This window comes from Jaculus jaculus, chromosome 10, assembly GCF_020740685.1.
Source record: "Jaculus jaculus isolate mJacJac1 chromosome 10, mJacJac1.mat.Y.cur, whole genome shotgun sequence".
Lineage (NCBI taxonomy): Eukaryota > Metazoa > Chordata > Mammalia > Rodentia > Dipodidae > Jaculus > Jaculus jaculus.
The window spans coordinates 6554809-6571541 of record NC_059111.1 but is presented as its reverse complement, the minus strand read 5'-3'; the positions used below and the strand labels follow the sequence as shown (position 1 = coordinate 6571541).

The following is a 16733-nucleotide window of genomic DNA, read 5'->3' as shown; positions in this document are numbered from 1 at the left end:
AGGACCCACGTTAACCGGATGCATAAGGTGGCGCAAGTGTCTGGAGTTCCTTTGCAGTGGCTGGAGGCCCTGATGTGCCCATTCTGTCCCTCCCCCCTCCTCTCTCTCTCTTTCTCTGTCAAATAAATAAATAAATAAATAAATAAATAAATAAAATATTTTTTTAAAAAAACATGGTTAGGATCCATGAAGAGTAGGGAATATTGATTGGCCAGTAGGAAAGGACTCTCCTCCTTGGAAATAAACACTGCTGTATTAAGGACTAAATGGGCATGGAGTGTGGAACTTGAGAAAACAAGAGAGGGAGATGTGAAGAGAGAGGAAGATGCGGGGGGGGGGGGGAAGAGAAATTTTGATTTAGAGGAAGGAAACAAGTACTACAAAATGTTACAAAGTGGTAGAATGTAAGAATTCTTTGTATATTTTTTGTGTAACTTTCAATGCTTTGAAGTTATTTCAAAATAAAAGATCACAAAAACCTTCATTATCCTTCATACAAAGATGGACAGAAGCAGGGAAAGGAAAGAAGGAAGGGAGGGAGGGGGAAGGAAGGAAGGAAGGAAGGAAGGGAGGGAGGGAGGGAGGGAGGGAGGGAGGGAGGGAGGGAGGGAGGGAGGGAGGGAGGAAGGGATGGATCATCTCTGTCTTGGGACAGGCCAGTAATCAAGTTGAAAGGACCAGAAAGAGGTCCCCTCTCTGCCCCCAGCCCTGCTCCAAAGCCAACCATCTGGTGCCTGCAGACACGTTGCAGCCGCGTCCTGGCTCTTTGGAGGGCTTCAGGGCCCAGGGGTGGAGCTGCAGGCAAACGAACCCTTCCTTCCTTCCTTCTTTCCTTCTTTCCTTCCTTCCCTCCTTCCTTCCTTCCTTCCTTCCTTCCTTCCTTCCTTCCTTCCTTCCTTCCTTCCTTTCTCTCTCCCTCCCTCCCTCCCTCCCTCCCTCCCTCCGTCCCTTCCTCCCTTCCTTCTCCCCCCCACCCCCTTCCTTCCTTCTCTCCTTCCCTTGCCCGGGTGCTGCCCCAGCTTTGCCCCACAGGGCCAAGAATTCTCTCAGCAACAGTCACAGTGGCCACAAATTGAGGTCAGTAGGAAAACAGATCTGTTTTGGGTTGCGATGTTGTACACTGTGGTGAGTGAACAGAAAAGAATGTCCCCCAGTGAAGGGGTGGCCTGTCAACCCTGGGTTTGCTTCTGGATATCCTTGCCGATGCCCAGCATAGAAAACAGGAAACATCAGTTAAAATGGGAAATCGCTGTGGGCTGAATGACTGTAATTCGCCCTCTTACTTAGAAGTTGGCATGGACCCTTCATCCACAGTGGGATGCCTCTTGCTCTTCTATGCCTTCATAATTTTGCCCTTTCACTGGGGTGATGCATTACCAAGCCGAGAGGCTTTTAGTCTGGAATTGCTACCTTTAAGCATGCATAGAAATTGTGATCTCAAAGGGCTGTTTGTTTTCTCCCTGTCTCTAGGTTAAAAAGAAATCTAGCTAGGCGACTTACTTCTAGATCCCTCCTCCTGCCCCCTCTTGATTTCTAAGTAGGCAAGACTTGGGCACACGGGGAGACGCACAGCCCAGCCTCATAATAACGCAGCAGTAAGTGACATGTCACTGTTATTGCTACATGGCGAAAGAGAGGGAGGGCCCCCAAGCAAGCCTCACACACAAGACCTGACTACCGGGTGGCTTGGGCCTTTCTCTCTGGAAGAAGGCTGGCTTTTCTGTGTGACCTAGTTTGCTCCCGTAGATGGAGATTCCATCTTGGCCGCCTCCTGCCTGACTCCAGTGCCAAGTACTGAGCCGGGCCTTCCTGGCCCTCTTTGCAGGCATCTATTTTTCCTACTTAACCTGGGCCACGGTTTCTTCCATATAAATTCCCATCTTCTAGCCCAGCCGTCCCATTAGGGAGCTCTCATAAGGAGAAGCAATCAATCAAACAGAAGCAATATTATCATTCAGTTTTCTCAACTGAGCTTTCGCCTGCCTCGTTGCCCTCTTGGGGATGCATTTTCCTGCCTTCTTCCAATTCAGGGCTTAACCTTGTTGCCATCCCAAACTCAAGTCTCCTCTCCCAGCAGCCCAATAGAATGACGTAATCCTTAGTGACTTGTTTTTCTTACTTTGATTCATTGAATGCACATTGCAGAGCTATTCGTGTGAGGAATATGCAGAGTTGAGGCCAGTGCAACCCTCAGGTGGCTTCCAGTTGAGAAAGGGAGCGGAGAGGCTCAGCGGGCTTGGGAAGGCAAGGTGGCTTCCGTGTGAGGGCGCCAGGAGGCAGCATTGGCTCAGGTCTCCGGATTTGGACACGTAGAATTCTTCATTCTGGAGGAAGGACAGGAGCCTTGTGCTGAGACACGACGTCCTTTCCAGAGAGTGCCTGCTCAGCCCATGGTAGGAACGGGGGCACTGGCAGGGGAGGCTTTAAGTGCTAGGCTGAGGGGCATAACCTGTGCCGCCTGTCGCCAGGAGCTGGCCCAGGGGACAGGAGAAGCCTGGTGGGTGTGGGAGGGCAAAGTTACTGCCGCAAGGGGACAGGAAGGACAGGCACTTCTGGTAACGTGGGAAACTGAGGGTGAGAGGGCAGAGCTCCTGGCATTCCCAGGACAGGTGGCCTTTACTGGCTGGAGTTATTAATTTGAGCTGGGAAGAAATCTCAGCCACGCTTTGTAAGCATGAGGACTTGAGTCCAGTGCCCGAACCCCACATGCAAAGAGGGGGGCTGGTGGTGTGTTTGTGCTGGGGAGGTGGCGACAGGAAGATTCCTGGGGCTCCCCGGCCAGCCATTCCAGCTTACTTGGTGAGTGGCCCATATGTGCGTTCCTGAGGCCTCCACGTGCATGTGTGTGCACGTACACACACACACACACACACACACATACACACTGTTAGTTTCCAAGTTTGGCTAGGAAGTGTTGGGTATTGGGACAACAAGCAATGTCATTTGTGTAGATGGTTTCAGTTCTCACGTTTGGAACAACGAGTGGTGAGATCCCAGATAGGAGAAGGTTTGCTGGAGTCTTTTTGGTGCTCAGGGAGCGAGGAGTGCCTGTGTTTGAAGTGGCTGATCCGAGCACCTCTCAGAGACCTCTGGGGCGTGGTCAGTCTCCAGACTCCACCTCATCATGTCCAGCGTCACGATCATTTGTCTGGTTGCTTAATACGCAGAGCTGATAATAAAATAAGTATATGTTTAGCAGATGAAAAATTGACCAATCAAAATTGGAACCAAATGCCAGTCCTGTGGACAGGGCAGACTTTTCTGTTAAAGCCGATGCAAAGACTTAAGGCTTTCGTGGGCTTTTTCTGAATTCACTGTGGTACGACCTCACCCTGCGTTACAAGAGTTACTCTTTCAGATTTATCTGAAGGTCATTAGCTTTAGCTTTATACGGAGCTTTTAATTTTACACACTTAACTGTCAATAAGAAGTGGTAAAGTGGGTTGTGCAGGGGGTCAAATGTCTGCTTTTTTCTGGCGTGTGTGTGTGTGTGTGTGTGTGTGTGTGTGTGTGTGTGCGCGCGCGCAGACCAGAGGTATCACTCTTCCACCTTACTTCCGTGGGACAAGGGACAAGGTCTCTCACGGAACCTACTGTTTTTGTCAGACCGGCTGACCAGTGATCCTCCTGTCTCCATTCCCCTCATTACTAGGGTTCCAGACACTTGTGACCATCCACACTCCCCTCAGTTACGGGGTTCCAGGCACGTGTGACCATGCACAGCTTTGGGTTTGTTTGTGTTTTTAATTTTTTATTGAGGTAGGGTCTCACTGTAGCCCAGGCTGACCTGGAATTTACTCTGCAGTCTCAGGCTGGCCTCGAACTCATGGCGAACCTCCTACTCTGCCTCCTGAGTGCTGGGATGAAAGACGTGCGCCACCAACGGACAGCTTCATGCACAGCTTTTTCCAAGATCAGACTCAGGTCCTCATGTGTTCTTTCCTGATGAGCACCCCCAACCCCAGGGTCTGCTTTTAAGCTCCCTCTCTGCCTCCCGTCTGCCTTTAGTCCATTGTCAACTGCAGATTTTTAGGCTTATCCTCTTACTGTTTGGGCACCCAACAAGATTTTCTTGCACCCCTGCTTCCTTAGAAGCTAGATCTTGGAGAGGGCAGAAGAGGTCTCAACCATTTATTTTTGTTTGTTTGGATTGGTTTTTTTTTTTTTTTTTTTTTTTGAAGGCAAGATCTCAGTTCAGCCCAGGTTGCCAGGTTGACCAGAATCTCGCTCTGTAGCCCCAGGCGGGTCGTGAATTCAGGTAGACACTAATTTAGCCTCCTGAATACAGGATTAAAGGCGTGGGCCACCATAACCAGCTTCAATTATTTGCTTTTCTGCAGAGTTTAACCTGAAATTGATAAGAGTATGTGGTTCCACTGGCTGTCACTCTTGCTTGTTTGTTCGTTTCTGAGGTAGGGTCTCACTCTAGCCCCAGGCTGACCCGGAACTCTGCCTGGGATTAAAGGCATGTGCCAGGTGTCACTCTTTTGGGCGACTTTCACTGACTAAGTGAACTGACGATGTTGACTTTGCTCTGCTCAGATCTCGAAAGTATTTGACACTGGGACCTGTGGCCTGGGTACTTAGGACCCGTGATCTCAATGAGTGAGTGCCTTGGTGCTGTCTCTGACCACCCAAATGGGCTGTAGTTTTGTGCTTAGGAAAGGTGAAATCTCACAGCTCCCTTCTGTTCATCCCAGTTCCAGACCCCGTCCCCCCCCACACACTGCCCGGCTTTCTTTGTCCCCTTAGAGGGCTTTTCAGTTTGCTTCTACTATTTGTGGTTCTAATGCGAAGTCAGTTTTCCAAAGATGCATCCCCTAACCTCTGTCAGTGAGAACATAGCTGGATGGGTGCAGGAATCTTAGGAGTGGATGTCTGCAATTGCTGGCCAGAGACTGGAACTGTGCCCAGTGGGCTGCCTGAATGACTGAATGAAGGAGTGGGCAAATGGATAAAATATCTCCTATTCTTGGCTTTGCTTTTTTTTTTTTTATGGTGGGCGGAGGGGGCAGGGTCTCATGTAGCTCAGACTGGCCTTCAACGGCCTCTCTAGCCAGGGATGACCTTAAACTTCCAATCCTCCCAAGTGCTGGGATCACAAGTGGGCCCAACCATGCCTAGTGTATGTGGTGCTTAGGATCAAATTCAGGGCTTCATGCTTCCTAGCCAAGCACTGCGCCGCCTGAGCTAGGGTCCCGGCCTCCATCCTTGGCCTTCTAATCTTTTGCTTTCTCTCTGTTCTGTACACTGTCACCTAGGCCTATGCAGACACCTTCTCAGACATCAAATTGATGTCCCTGCCCCTTCCTAGTCCTTAGCTCCGTTGTTGCCATAAAACATTAGGGTAGGGAAGGGGAGAACGTTCTGTTCACTGGATGCTGATCTGGGGCAAGTTATGTGACTTCTTTTTTTTTTTTTTTTAATTTTATTTATTTGAGAGTAACAGAGAAATAGGCAAATAGAGAGAGAGAGAATGGGCGCGCCAGGGCTTCCAGCCACTGCAAACAAACTCCAGGCGTATGCACATCCTTGTGCATCTGGCTAACATGGGAGAATCCAGCCTCGAACTGGGGTCCTTAGGGTTCACAGGCAAGCGCTTAACCACTAAGCCATCTCTCCAGCCCAAGTTATGTGACTTCTTGAGAAGGAGGATTAATAGTCATGCCAGCCTTTCTGTCTTGTTGGGACAGTTAAACAAGGTTCCATGGCTCACAGCCACAGTGAGTTGAAGTTAACTGGGGTGGGCATGGGGGTTCATTCCAGCCTGCTGTTCCTCCCATCTGGTAAATTAAGGTGGCTGCCTTCTGCCCGCCCCTTTTTCCGTGGCACTTAGCTAAGTTCTGAAGTGTTTGAGGTACATTCCTTACCTGTGCCAGTTGGGCCTCTGAGAGCTGCCCCCCCCCCAGCACGCTCCTCCACAGGAGCTGTTTTCTAAGTGCACACAAAGCTCAGGCCTCCCTTTGTCTGCAAAGCCCGCACTTACCCCGTACCGCCCGTCCCGACACTCTAGCCAGCTTCTCTTTTCAAGCTCTGAGTCATAGAAATTCTGCCCCTTCTTTGGCCGTGTGGCTGATGGAGGTAGCAGATAGCGGGGCTGTGCAGATAAGGAAAGACCCCTTACATGCGCAAGCCGTGGTCTTGTTGCCGTGTTGTTTTGCAGTTCGAGCGGTGTTACAATTCTGTGGAGCTTTTCATCCCCCCATCAGGAAATTCATGGGAAGGTTACTCCAGCGACCTTAACTTCGCTGGGGAAAGCTCAGCCCTTACAATGGGGCCTTTGAGAGCCCGGCCCAGAGCTGGGCAGTGATTCAGTCTATTCAAAACACAATGGGGTGAAACAGAATGGAAAGGAACTACGCATTGTTTCCCAAGTCCCTTTGCCATCTGTACATTGCACATTGTTGTCCTTTCCTGTGCCCAGCATCAGTTGTGTTTCTCTGGCTCTACACCTCTTATTTCACGGCTCACCTGCTCACCTGCTCACCTGGGGGAGTGCATTGCATGGACACTTCAGTAGTAAGGCTGCAGAGGTGAGCAAGCGCGTGGCCGAGATGCTGCAGAAACATGCTTAAGAAGGGTAATAAGGGGGCTGGAGAGACGGCTTAGTGGTTAAGGCATTTGCCTGCAAAGCCAAAGGATCCCGGTTTGACTCTCCAGGACCCACGTAAGCCAGGTGCACAAGGTAGCTGGAGTTCGTTTGCAGTGGCTGGAGACCCTGGTGCGTCCATTCTCTCTCTCCCTCTCTCTCTTTCTGCCCTTTCTGTCTCTCAAATAAATAAATGAAATATATTATTTTTTTAAAAGGGCAATAAAACCTGGACCAGGGAAACACCAGCTGGGTATGTTTAAAGATAGTCGAGTCACTCTTCAAAATTGACACACTTGCCTCAAACTCCTGTAAAACAAGCATGAGTTGTTTTAGAAAGGTATAATTTTTTAAAACTATTTATTATTTGGGTGTGTGTGAGAGAGAGATGAGAAGGAGAGAGAAAGTGTACGTGAAAGTCACTGGACAAGCCTGGGGCCAGTCCTTACCTTCATCCCGGCTTGAAGCAGGCTCTCTCACCGCTGCTCACAAGCCCATCCCCCTCGAGCCTCCAAAAATGTCCCATTTCCACTTCAAAAGGGTGAAATTTTTAAATAATCAAAATATGAAATCCAAATCAGCTTTTATTTATACTCCAAATGAACCACCCACTACACAAAAGTTACTCCGTAGTAGTGAATTATTTGCTTCTATTCGCTTTGTCTCTTTCTCCCGCTCCCCCCCCCCCCACACACACACAGTCTCACTGTGTAGCCTCACTTGGCCTTGAACTCAGCATCCTCCACCTCTCACCATTGCAGGTGTGAGCCAAGACAGCACACGTTTCTTAATCTACAGAAGGTTAGGCAGCTTTTTGAAAAGGTGAATTCACTATTTAGAATGCAGATTCTCATCCCACCAAGCAAAGAGAATTGTGGTTGCCTCAGAATGGAAGCTAGAACAAAACATTTGTATACTTGTTTTTTTCTTTAGGACATGTATGGTATTTTATTTTATTTATCCATATGACTCACACTCTGACCAAACAACCTCTTGGTTGTATGTTTGGATTTCAAGGGTTGTTTTATTTCCTTCTCTTCTTTAATGTTTTCCTCGTGTTTAATTTAAATCATTTGCCTTCTTTCTCTCAGCATCACCAGCTATTTCTTTTCTAACCTTTATTCTCATTCTTGCTACGTTGAATTATAAAAATAATAATAAAATTAAACATGATTTACTTCTTTTTTATAAATGAAGATTTTTAATATTTTATTTATTTATTTATTTGACAGAGAAAGAAGGAGGGAGAGGGAGAGAGAGAATGGGTGCACCAGGGCCTCCAGCCACTGCCAACGAACTTCAGGCAAATGCACCCCCTTGTGCATCTGGCTTATGTGCATCCTGGAGAATCAAACCTGAGTCCTTTGGCTCTGCAGGCAAATGCCTTAACCGCTAAGCCATCCCTCCAGCCTAAACACACTTTATTTCTGAGTGCAAAGTGAGCCATTGCTTCACAGTCAGATGCTCGGCCAGTCTCCATCAGACACGGGCTGCAGGCTGACCTTCGGATTCCAGTGAGCCTTATAGTGGGCTTGTAGTCAGCCACTCCTTGGCATCTTGGGGTGTTGGTGGTGTGACTAGTAAGTGCTTTTGGCCCAACTCTTGGGAAGGGAAAGGATCACAAACAAGGAGGACGTTAGGAAGGGTGGCAGTACTAATTACATTTTGGGACACAGGCAGAAGGGCTTTTGCACACTTAGGAACAAAGAAATATAGTATGAAAACTCAGTTTTGTTTTGTTTTGTTTTTGTAACCCAAAACTATGCAAATGCTTTTTGCAAATAAACTTGTGGTCTCGCTGGCCATGTTTAAGCACAACCCACTGGGTAAAGTGAAGATGTTGACATCTATTCTGTGTTCCCAGAACTGCCTGCAACAGAGCAGCACACTGTTACACTGTCGTACGCGTACCTGGGTGTGCACACGTTACCCCACCTGTCACGGAGCAGGTTTCGAGTTCGGCTCAGTGCTGCCTGCCACTGCGATTTTGGGGTAACTGGTGTGCACAACCAGCCTTCAGTGTTGCAGGGGGAGCAGGCTGCTGTACTTTGGAAGATGTGGAAAATTCTTTCCCTCAGCAGACTTCTAGCTGGGACTATTTTGGTAATTGATGCTATCTTGCCTGTTCTGTCAGTGTGAGAATTTTTGTGAGTTTTTATTTTATTTGTCAAGGCAAGGTCTCAGTCTTGCCCAGGCTGACTTGGCAGTCACTTTGTAGCCTAGGATGGCCTCAAAGTCACAAAAATCCTCGTACCTCAGCCTTCCAAGTGCTGAAATGAAAGGCATGAAATGTCACATCTGGCTTAATTTTTAATATGTTTGATTCCGTTGTCAAGGATAAGAGGTCTCTGTAAGTCAAAACCCATTCCCCACTTTTGATCACTTTTGAGCAAAAGTAGATAATAGCTTTCTCATTTCTGCTGGTGATCCCCACCTTTCTCCCATCTTCACCTTATTTCTCCTTTTTAAGGCAATGCCTAGGGTTTTATTTCTTGCCCCTTATAAAAAGAGGTCCTCAGCTGGGCACAATGGCACAGAGAGATAGTTCATTTTCATATTTTATTTAGTTATTTGACAGAGAAAGAGGAAGAGAGAATGGGCGTGCCAGGGCCTCCAGCCACTGCAGACAAAATCCAGATGTGTGCGCCTGCTTGTGCATCTGGCTAACATGGGTCCTGGGGAATTGAACCAGGGTCCTTTGGCTTTGCAGGCAAACACCTTCACCTCTAAGCCATCCCTCCAGTCCCAATAATTCATTTTATATGCCAAGAAATTGACCAGTTAAGGGCTGTGGATATAGTTCAGTGCGTAGAGTATTTGTCTAATATGTACAAAACCCTGGGTTTGATCCCAGCATCACATAAACTGGACATGGTGGTGCACATCTATAAACCCAGCACTGGGAGGTAGGGGCAGGAGGTTCAGAAGTTTAAGGTCACCCTTGGTTACATTAGCAAGTTCAAGAGCAGCCTGAGCTACAGAAGATCCTGTCAGGAAGGGAGGGAGGGAAAGCGAGGAAAACTTGGTCAGAATTACCTTCTTAGTTTTACTTGTTTCAGTCAATACCATAAACAAAAGCCATCACGGTTACTGTTCCCCCAGTCGGTTGATCTGCCTCCTGACTGACTTCTTTTTTTTTTTTAATTTTTATTTATTTATTTGAAAGAGAGAAAAAGGGTGAAAGAGAGAGAATGGGCACACCAAGGCCTCCAGCCCCTGCAGATGTTCTCAGATGCTTGTGCCCCCTTGTGCATCTGGCTTACGTGGGTCCTGGGGAATCAAACGTGGGTCCTTTGGCTTTGCAGGTAAGCACCTTAACTGCTAAGCCATCCCTCCAGCTCCTGACTGACTTCTTAATTCAACTAGAGAAACTTACTCAGCAACTATGTTCCCCTCAGGGACTGCACATTTCAAACCAGGCTGGCCTCGAATTTGTGGCAATCTACCTGCCTCAGCCTCCCGAGTGCTGGGATTACCAGAGTGAGCCGTCACACTCAGCCTCATTGGCCTATAATTTATTCAGCCAACAAGTACTGATTAACACTAACCAGTGCACCCTAGGCACTGCCCCACATGCTGGGGACGCTGCAGCTTCCTGCTCAGAACCAGGCTGCTCTGTGGGCTCCTGGCTGCGTACCAGGTGCTCTGTTTGCTGCATGGCACATTCCTCTACCAAGTGACAGGGGAGAAAGTTCTTCACAGTGTTACTGTGCAGAAGAAAGGACCCAGCTCGTGGCACATGGTAAATGTAAAGTGAACTTTCCCATTATGTCTGGGTCCAGCGGCCACGCTGCTTACTGTATTGTGAGTGTCAGAATGTACAGTCTTTAAGTAGAATGGAGTGTGTGTGTGTGTGTGTGTGTGTGTGTGTGTGTGTGTGCATACCTGAAGTGGGAGTGCACGTGTTCACATATGTATGGGCACACGTGTGTACCGGTGTGCATGCACTTCAGTGCGTGTGCATGTGGAGGCCAGGGGACAATCTTGTGTGTTGTCGCTCAGGGATGCCATTGAGACAGAGTCTGTCACTGGCCTGGAGCTCAGCAGTTAGGCTGCACTAGCTGGCCAGCAAGTGCCAGGAATCCTCCTGTCTCTGCCTCCCCAGGGCTTGGATTGCAGGCGTGAACTGCCGCACCCTGCGTGTACGCGGGACTAAGGATTGAACTCAGGTCCTGGTTCTTCCCGTGCAACCGCTGTACCCACTGAGTCATGTCCTCGGGTCTAGCAGGAGGATTTCAGAGCAGAAGACTTGGGTTTGAAGCCCAGCATCCAAGTTACATGACTTCTGTGTTCCACGTTCCTGCCTTGTGAGCCTGTGAGAATTAAATAAATTCTGTGTAAAAGGCTGAAAACAGTGCCCGTCACGGGAAAGGCCTCTGTTGCCCAGCAGTGAGAGAACTCTGCCTCACTAACTCGGCAAGCATGCGCGACGTGCCCACGACGTGTGGGTCACCGGTCTGGGGTAGATGGCAGATGAGACTAAGTCCTGGGAGGTACGCACCCCAATAATGCTATTCACTGAGTACTTGGGGTATGGTGGGGTCCCCAGAGAGAGCAGTGCCCCGACCAGACATGGTGGGAGTTTACTAGGTATAGAGGTTGGCATGGGGTAGGGCAGATTTCATGGGAGGATATTCCAAAAGGGCTCGCCCCACCTCCCTCTCGCTCACACACAGAGAGAGAGAGAGAGAGAGAGAGCACAGAGCACAAAAACAAGCCCCAGCGCAATATGCCTAGAAAATGATATTGTGGGAGCCACAGAGCTGGGGAAATGCAGCGTTAGGAGTACACAAAGGCAGATCAGAGAAGCCTTGCTAAGATTCGCACTTTCAAGTGAGGTCAGCTGTCCTGTGGTGAGCAGCCTCAAGGGCCTTGGGCCACTCTTCCTTGACTTCCATCCCCGGGGGCGCCAGCGGCTGTGCCCGAGGGAGCACCCCCGCAGCCCTTCACGGGCCGGCCGCACAGATCCTGGGCTGCCCCATGGCTTGTGGGAACTGAGACGCCGGCCATGCAGACACCCTGGGGGTGTCGAAACCTATGCCAAATAAAGGGGTGTAGGGCAACAGGGACTCTCAGCGACTAGAAGGAAGGAGCTGCCTGTCTGTGTTTTCTTGAGACTGGGAGAGAAATAGGTCAGAATGGTGCTGGTAATCCTTGCAGGAAGCCCTTCCCGAGGTCAGCAAGCAGCAGTTGCCCAAGAGAAATGTCTGCTCAGCCTCCAGACCAGCTGTCACCGCGGAGCAGCCCCAGAGCATCCCATGTGCAGCTGGCTCCCGGGGCTCTCTGGGGCAGTAGGGCTAGAGAGAAGCCTTGGGACCCGTTATGGAAAGTGCTGGAAGTTGAGAGATGAATCAAGAGCAGCTTCTAGCTAAGAAATCAGACCCTTACCAGCTAGTGGGGGGAAGTCTGGTCTTGCCACACAAAACCATCCCACAGAAGAAAGGGCCTCTGGGGCAGAACACATCATTGAAGATGCTGTGGCTAGTGGAAACGAGCGGGGGGCTGACCCAACAAAGAACCGCCCTGTGACTCACACGTGGAGCATGGCACCCGGCAAGATGGGTGTGAACATCCCCGCGTATATCCATACACACTTATTTTCTTATTTTCACAAATTGAAGTAAAACAAGCACACTAAACCAGTGTGTTTTTTTTAATTTTTATTTATTTGAGAGAGAGAGAGAGTGGGTGCGCCAGGGCCTCTGGCTACTACAAACAAACTCCAGATGCATGCACCACTTTGTGCATCTGGCTTATGTGGGTCCTGGGGAGTCGGACCTGGTCCTTTGGCTTTGCAGGCAAGAGCCTTAACCACTAAACCCTCTCCCCAGCCCATAAACCAGTGTTTTTTGGTTTTTGTTTTTTTTTAATTGAGATGATTATTTAAGCCAGGTTAAGAGAGATTGCTTAGAGAAAGTCTTCAGCAGAGACTGGGTGGAACTTGGATATAGAATTGAAATGGTTGTGGGTTTAGGAATAGTGGCGTTGACGTATGATAACCTCAGAAGTTACAGGAATCGTATGGACGTAGGACACGGTGCAGGTGGGGGGGTGCAGGGCAAACACTAACCTGATTGTGCCCTTACCAATTGAAAATAAAGTTACCAGCCAGGCATGGTGGCACATGCCTTTAATCCCAGCATTGGGAAGGCAGAGGTAGGAGGATCACCCTGAGTTCAAGGCCACCCTGAGACTACATTGTGAATTCCAGGTCAGCTTGGGCTTAAGTAAGTGAGACTTTACCTCAAATAACTCCAGGTTCATTGAGAGATGCTGTCTCAGGGCCACACTGGACAGAGAACACCTGAAGTTCTCCTCCACGTGGGCAGAGAGTGTCCAGCTGCACACATGTGTGTCCTCACCCCTCACATACACTACACGCCCACATACACAAAGCATAAAGAATATAGAAAACAACATGTTACATTTATAGATTTCATTTCATTTTGCAGAACACTTTTACATCATTATCTTATTTGATCTAATTATTTTCACCAGGTTAAGCAGGATGTGGATTTTATCTTTGTTTAGTTAACTGTAGTGTCAAAAATTCCAGTACTGGGGCTGAAGAGATGGCTTAGTGGTTAAGGCATTTGCCTGCAAAGCCGAAGGACCCAGGTTTAATTCCCCAGGACCCACGTTAGCCAGATGTACAAGGTGGAACATGCATCTGGAGTTGGTTTGCAGTGGCTGGAGGCCCTGGTGCGTCCATTCTCTCTCTCTCTCTTTCTCTCCCTCCCTCCTTCCCTCCTTCTCTCTCTCACTCTCTCAAATTAATTAATTAATTAATTAAATTTTAAAAATTCCAATGCCTATTTCTAACTTGCTCCCTAAGAGTACCACCTAGGAGCACATGAGCATATTTACAGCCATTCACCCCTCCACACTGGGCTGCTTGTGCTAACAAGATGCATTTAACAGCCAACCTTTTCTGGGTCCCAGAGGGAACGCCCCCCACGGGCACTGCTGTGACAGGCAGGGCCACCGCAGGCCGTGCGGGCTCTGGAGGGCACAATGCCGCCTGTGTGTGCCTGGCATGCTGACTCACCTCAGCTCTTCCCGCCCACACCCTGGCTAATGCGCTCCCAAGGGAGGCTCCACCTTTCCAGACCAGTCAGATCAGCCTGCTGCGCTTCCCACCCTGTGGCCTGTTCTTCATGTTCAGAGGGACTCCGTGTGTGGGTGCCACCTCCAAGTGTGCGCAGCAAATCAGGACAGTATGTGGACATGGCTGTCGCCTACTTTCCAGAACTTGTACATGAATCAGCCGATTTTACGTAAACTGAATCACCATTAGAAGCTTAATCTAGGTCCAAGAAAGCCTGTCCTTGGTCAGCATCGGTGAGAATCTCTCGCACAATTGTCAGGGCTGCCAACAGCCTTCCACTTTTGCCATTATAGTTCTCAGCACTAAGTCCATCCATCTACCTTGCCCAGTATCGTATATTAAAAAAAAAGAAAGAAGGAAGGAAAGAAAGAAAGAAAGAAAGAAAGGAAGGAAGGAAGGAAGGAAGGAAGAAAGAAAGAAAGAAAGAAAGAAAGAAAGAAAGAAAGAAAGAAAGAAAGAAAAAAAGAAAGGAAAAACAGGGCCTGGAGAGATGGCTTAGCAGTTAAGGTGTTTACCTGCAAAGCCAAATGCGTGTAATCCAGGAGCACAAGGGGGCGCACGCAACCGGAGTTCACTTGCCACGGCTGGAGGCCCTGGCACACCCATTCTCTCTCTTGCTCTCTCTCTCTCTCTCTCTCTCTCTCTCTCTCTCTCTCTCTCTCTGCCTATTTCTCTCTCAAATAAATAAATAATAAAACTTTAGAAAACGGGCTGGAGAGATGGCTTACCAGTTAAGCACTTGCCTGTGAAGCCTAAGGACCCTGGTTCAAGGCTCAATTCCCCAGAACCCATGTTAGGCAGATGCACAAGGGGGCGCACACATCTGGAGTTCGTTTGCAGAGTGCAGAGGCTGGAAGCCCTGGCGCACCCATTCTCTCTCTCTCTCTCTCTCTCTCTCTCTCTCTCTTTATCTGCCTCTTTCTCTCTGTCTGTCACTCTCAAATAAATAAATAAAAATAATTTAAGGGCTGGAGGGATGGCTTAGCGGTTAAGGCTTTTGCCTGCAAAGCCAAAAGACCCAAGTTCGATTCCCCAGGACTCATGTTAGCCAGATGCACAAGGGAGAGAATGCGTCTGGAGTTCGTCTGCAGTGGCTGGAGGCCGTGGCCCATTTCCCTCTCTGTCTCTCTCTCCCTCTTTCTCTGTCAAATAAATAAAAACAAAATATTTTTTAAAAAATTAGAATTAACTTTAGAAAACAACAACTTATAGGTTGTTTTGAGTTTAAATGCACTTGATTTTTAGACAACCTACATGACATGTTTTTTTTCTTAAAACAAAAAACAATGCCTCCACTCCAAATAAATCGGTTAAAGTAAAATGTCAAAATGACAGCAGTGCCCGTTCATCGGGTCCTGGGGTTGTACGGATGGCCAGCAGCAGCCGGCTGTGATGACAGGAGGTAGACCCGAATGACCGCCGAAGTGTGACTGTGACAACAGGGAAGGACATCAACACCTCGTCCCAACGTGAGCACACCTTTCCTCCCGTGTTGATGTCTCCTGAGTTCAGTCTGGGGCCACCGCGAAGACGGGCAGAAGGCATGGGGTTCTTGACTTCTGCATCCCAGTGCAGACCACGAGAACCCCAACCTTCCCAGTCTGCCAGTGCATGCAGCCAGGAGGCAAAAAGGAGTTATTGTAAAAGGGGGACTGGAGGGATGGTTTAATGGTTAAGGACCCAGGTTCTACTCTCCAGGACCCACGTAAGCCAGATGCATAAGGGGGTGCACGCATCTGAAGTTCATTTGCAGTGGCTGGAGGCCTTGGCATGCCCATTCTTTCTCTCCCTCTCTCTCTCTCTCTCTTTCTGCCTCTTTCTCTCTCTCTCAAATAAATAAATTATAAATATATATAAAAGAGGGGGCTGGAGAGATGGCTTAGTGGTTAAGGTACTTGCCTGTGAAGCCCAGGGACCCAGGTTTGATTCTCCAGGTCCCACCTAAGCCAAAAGCACAAGGTGGCACATGCATCTGGAGTTCATTTGCAGTGACTACAGGCCCTGGCTCACCCATTCAGCCTCTCTCTCCCTCTCTGTGTCTCAAATAAATAAATAAAAATCAGAAAATAAAAAGGAAGTACATGGGCTGGAGAGATTGCTCAGTGGTTAGAGGCACTTGTTTGCAAAGTCTGACAGCCTGAGTTCGATTCCTCAGTACCCATGTAAAGTTAGCTGTACAAAGTTCCTTTTCAGTGGCAAGAAACCCTGGCACACCCTTTCTTACTTCTTCTCTTTATTTCTCTTTTTTTTCTCTTTCTCTCTTTCTTTTTCTCTCTCTCCTTGCAAACAAATAAGTAAATTAAAAAAAAAAAAAAAGCAGCAGCAGCCCAGGGGCTGGAGAGATGGCTTAGTCAGCTAAGCGCATGCCACGCAAGCATGAGGACCTGGGTTCAGATCCCCGGCCCCCACATAAGAGCAGCACGTGGCCATGCATACCAGTAATCCAAGCGCTGGGGAGGAGGAGACAGAAGGGTCCCCGGGGCATGCTGGCTAGCCAGTCCGGCTGAATCAGTGGGTGAGTTCCAGGTTCAGTGTGAGTCTGTGTCTCAAAAAAAAAAAAAAAAAAGTGGAAATCCAATAAAGAAGAGACAGCACATAACATCACCCTCTGCCCTCCACGTGCATGCGCACACATATGAACACGCATGCACACATGCAGCAGAAAGTTAAGTCCAGAAAAAAGCATGGCTGTCGTAGAGGGTGATTGGACAGCTGGGCTCATGGGAGAAAGTACCTGTCGCTTCGAGCGTGCCAGGCTCCTGCCTCCAAACCAGCAGTAGGAGGCAAGAATAAAGGGCACCATGAGAATATGGTTGCCGTTATTTCCCCAGAACCCCGACACGTCCTGTCACCGCCGCAGGCCCTGGCTGCCCGTGTTGAGGGCCGTGCGTGGTGACCGTTTCCCGCCTTGCTATCCTGAGCGCCTCGTCGGCAGCTGTGCTGCAGAGGCCTGGGGGACAGCCGCAGTCATGAGCGTGTCCCCCACTCGACGCCTGTTCCCTTTTATTTTTATTTATTTATTTTTTAAATAATTTT

The 16733-nt window shown here is 48.8% G+C and overlaps 1 protein-coding gene and 1 non-coding gene across 3 annotated transcripts in view; one reads left to right on the top strand and one right to left on the bottom strand.

Annotated features, from left to right (window-relative positions):
* Myo1e (myosin IE) overlaps positions 1-16733 on the top strand; it is a 212607-nt gene that overhangs the window by 67624 nt on the left and 128250 nt on the right. The window lies entirely within an intron of this gene.
* LOC123464273 lies at positions 15191-15314 on the bottom strand. Its single transcript, XR_006639502.1, has one exon. It is a non-coding gene; the product is annotated as a small nucleolar RNA SNORA31 (small nucleolar RNA).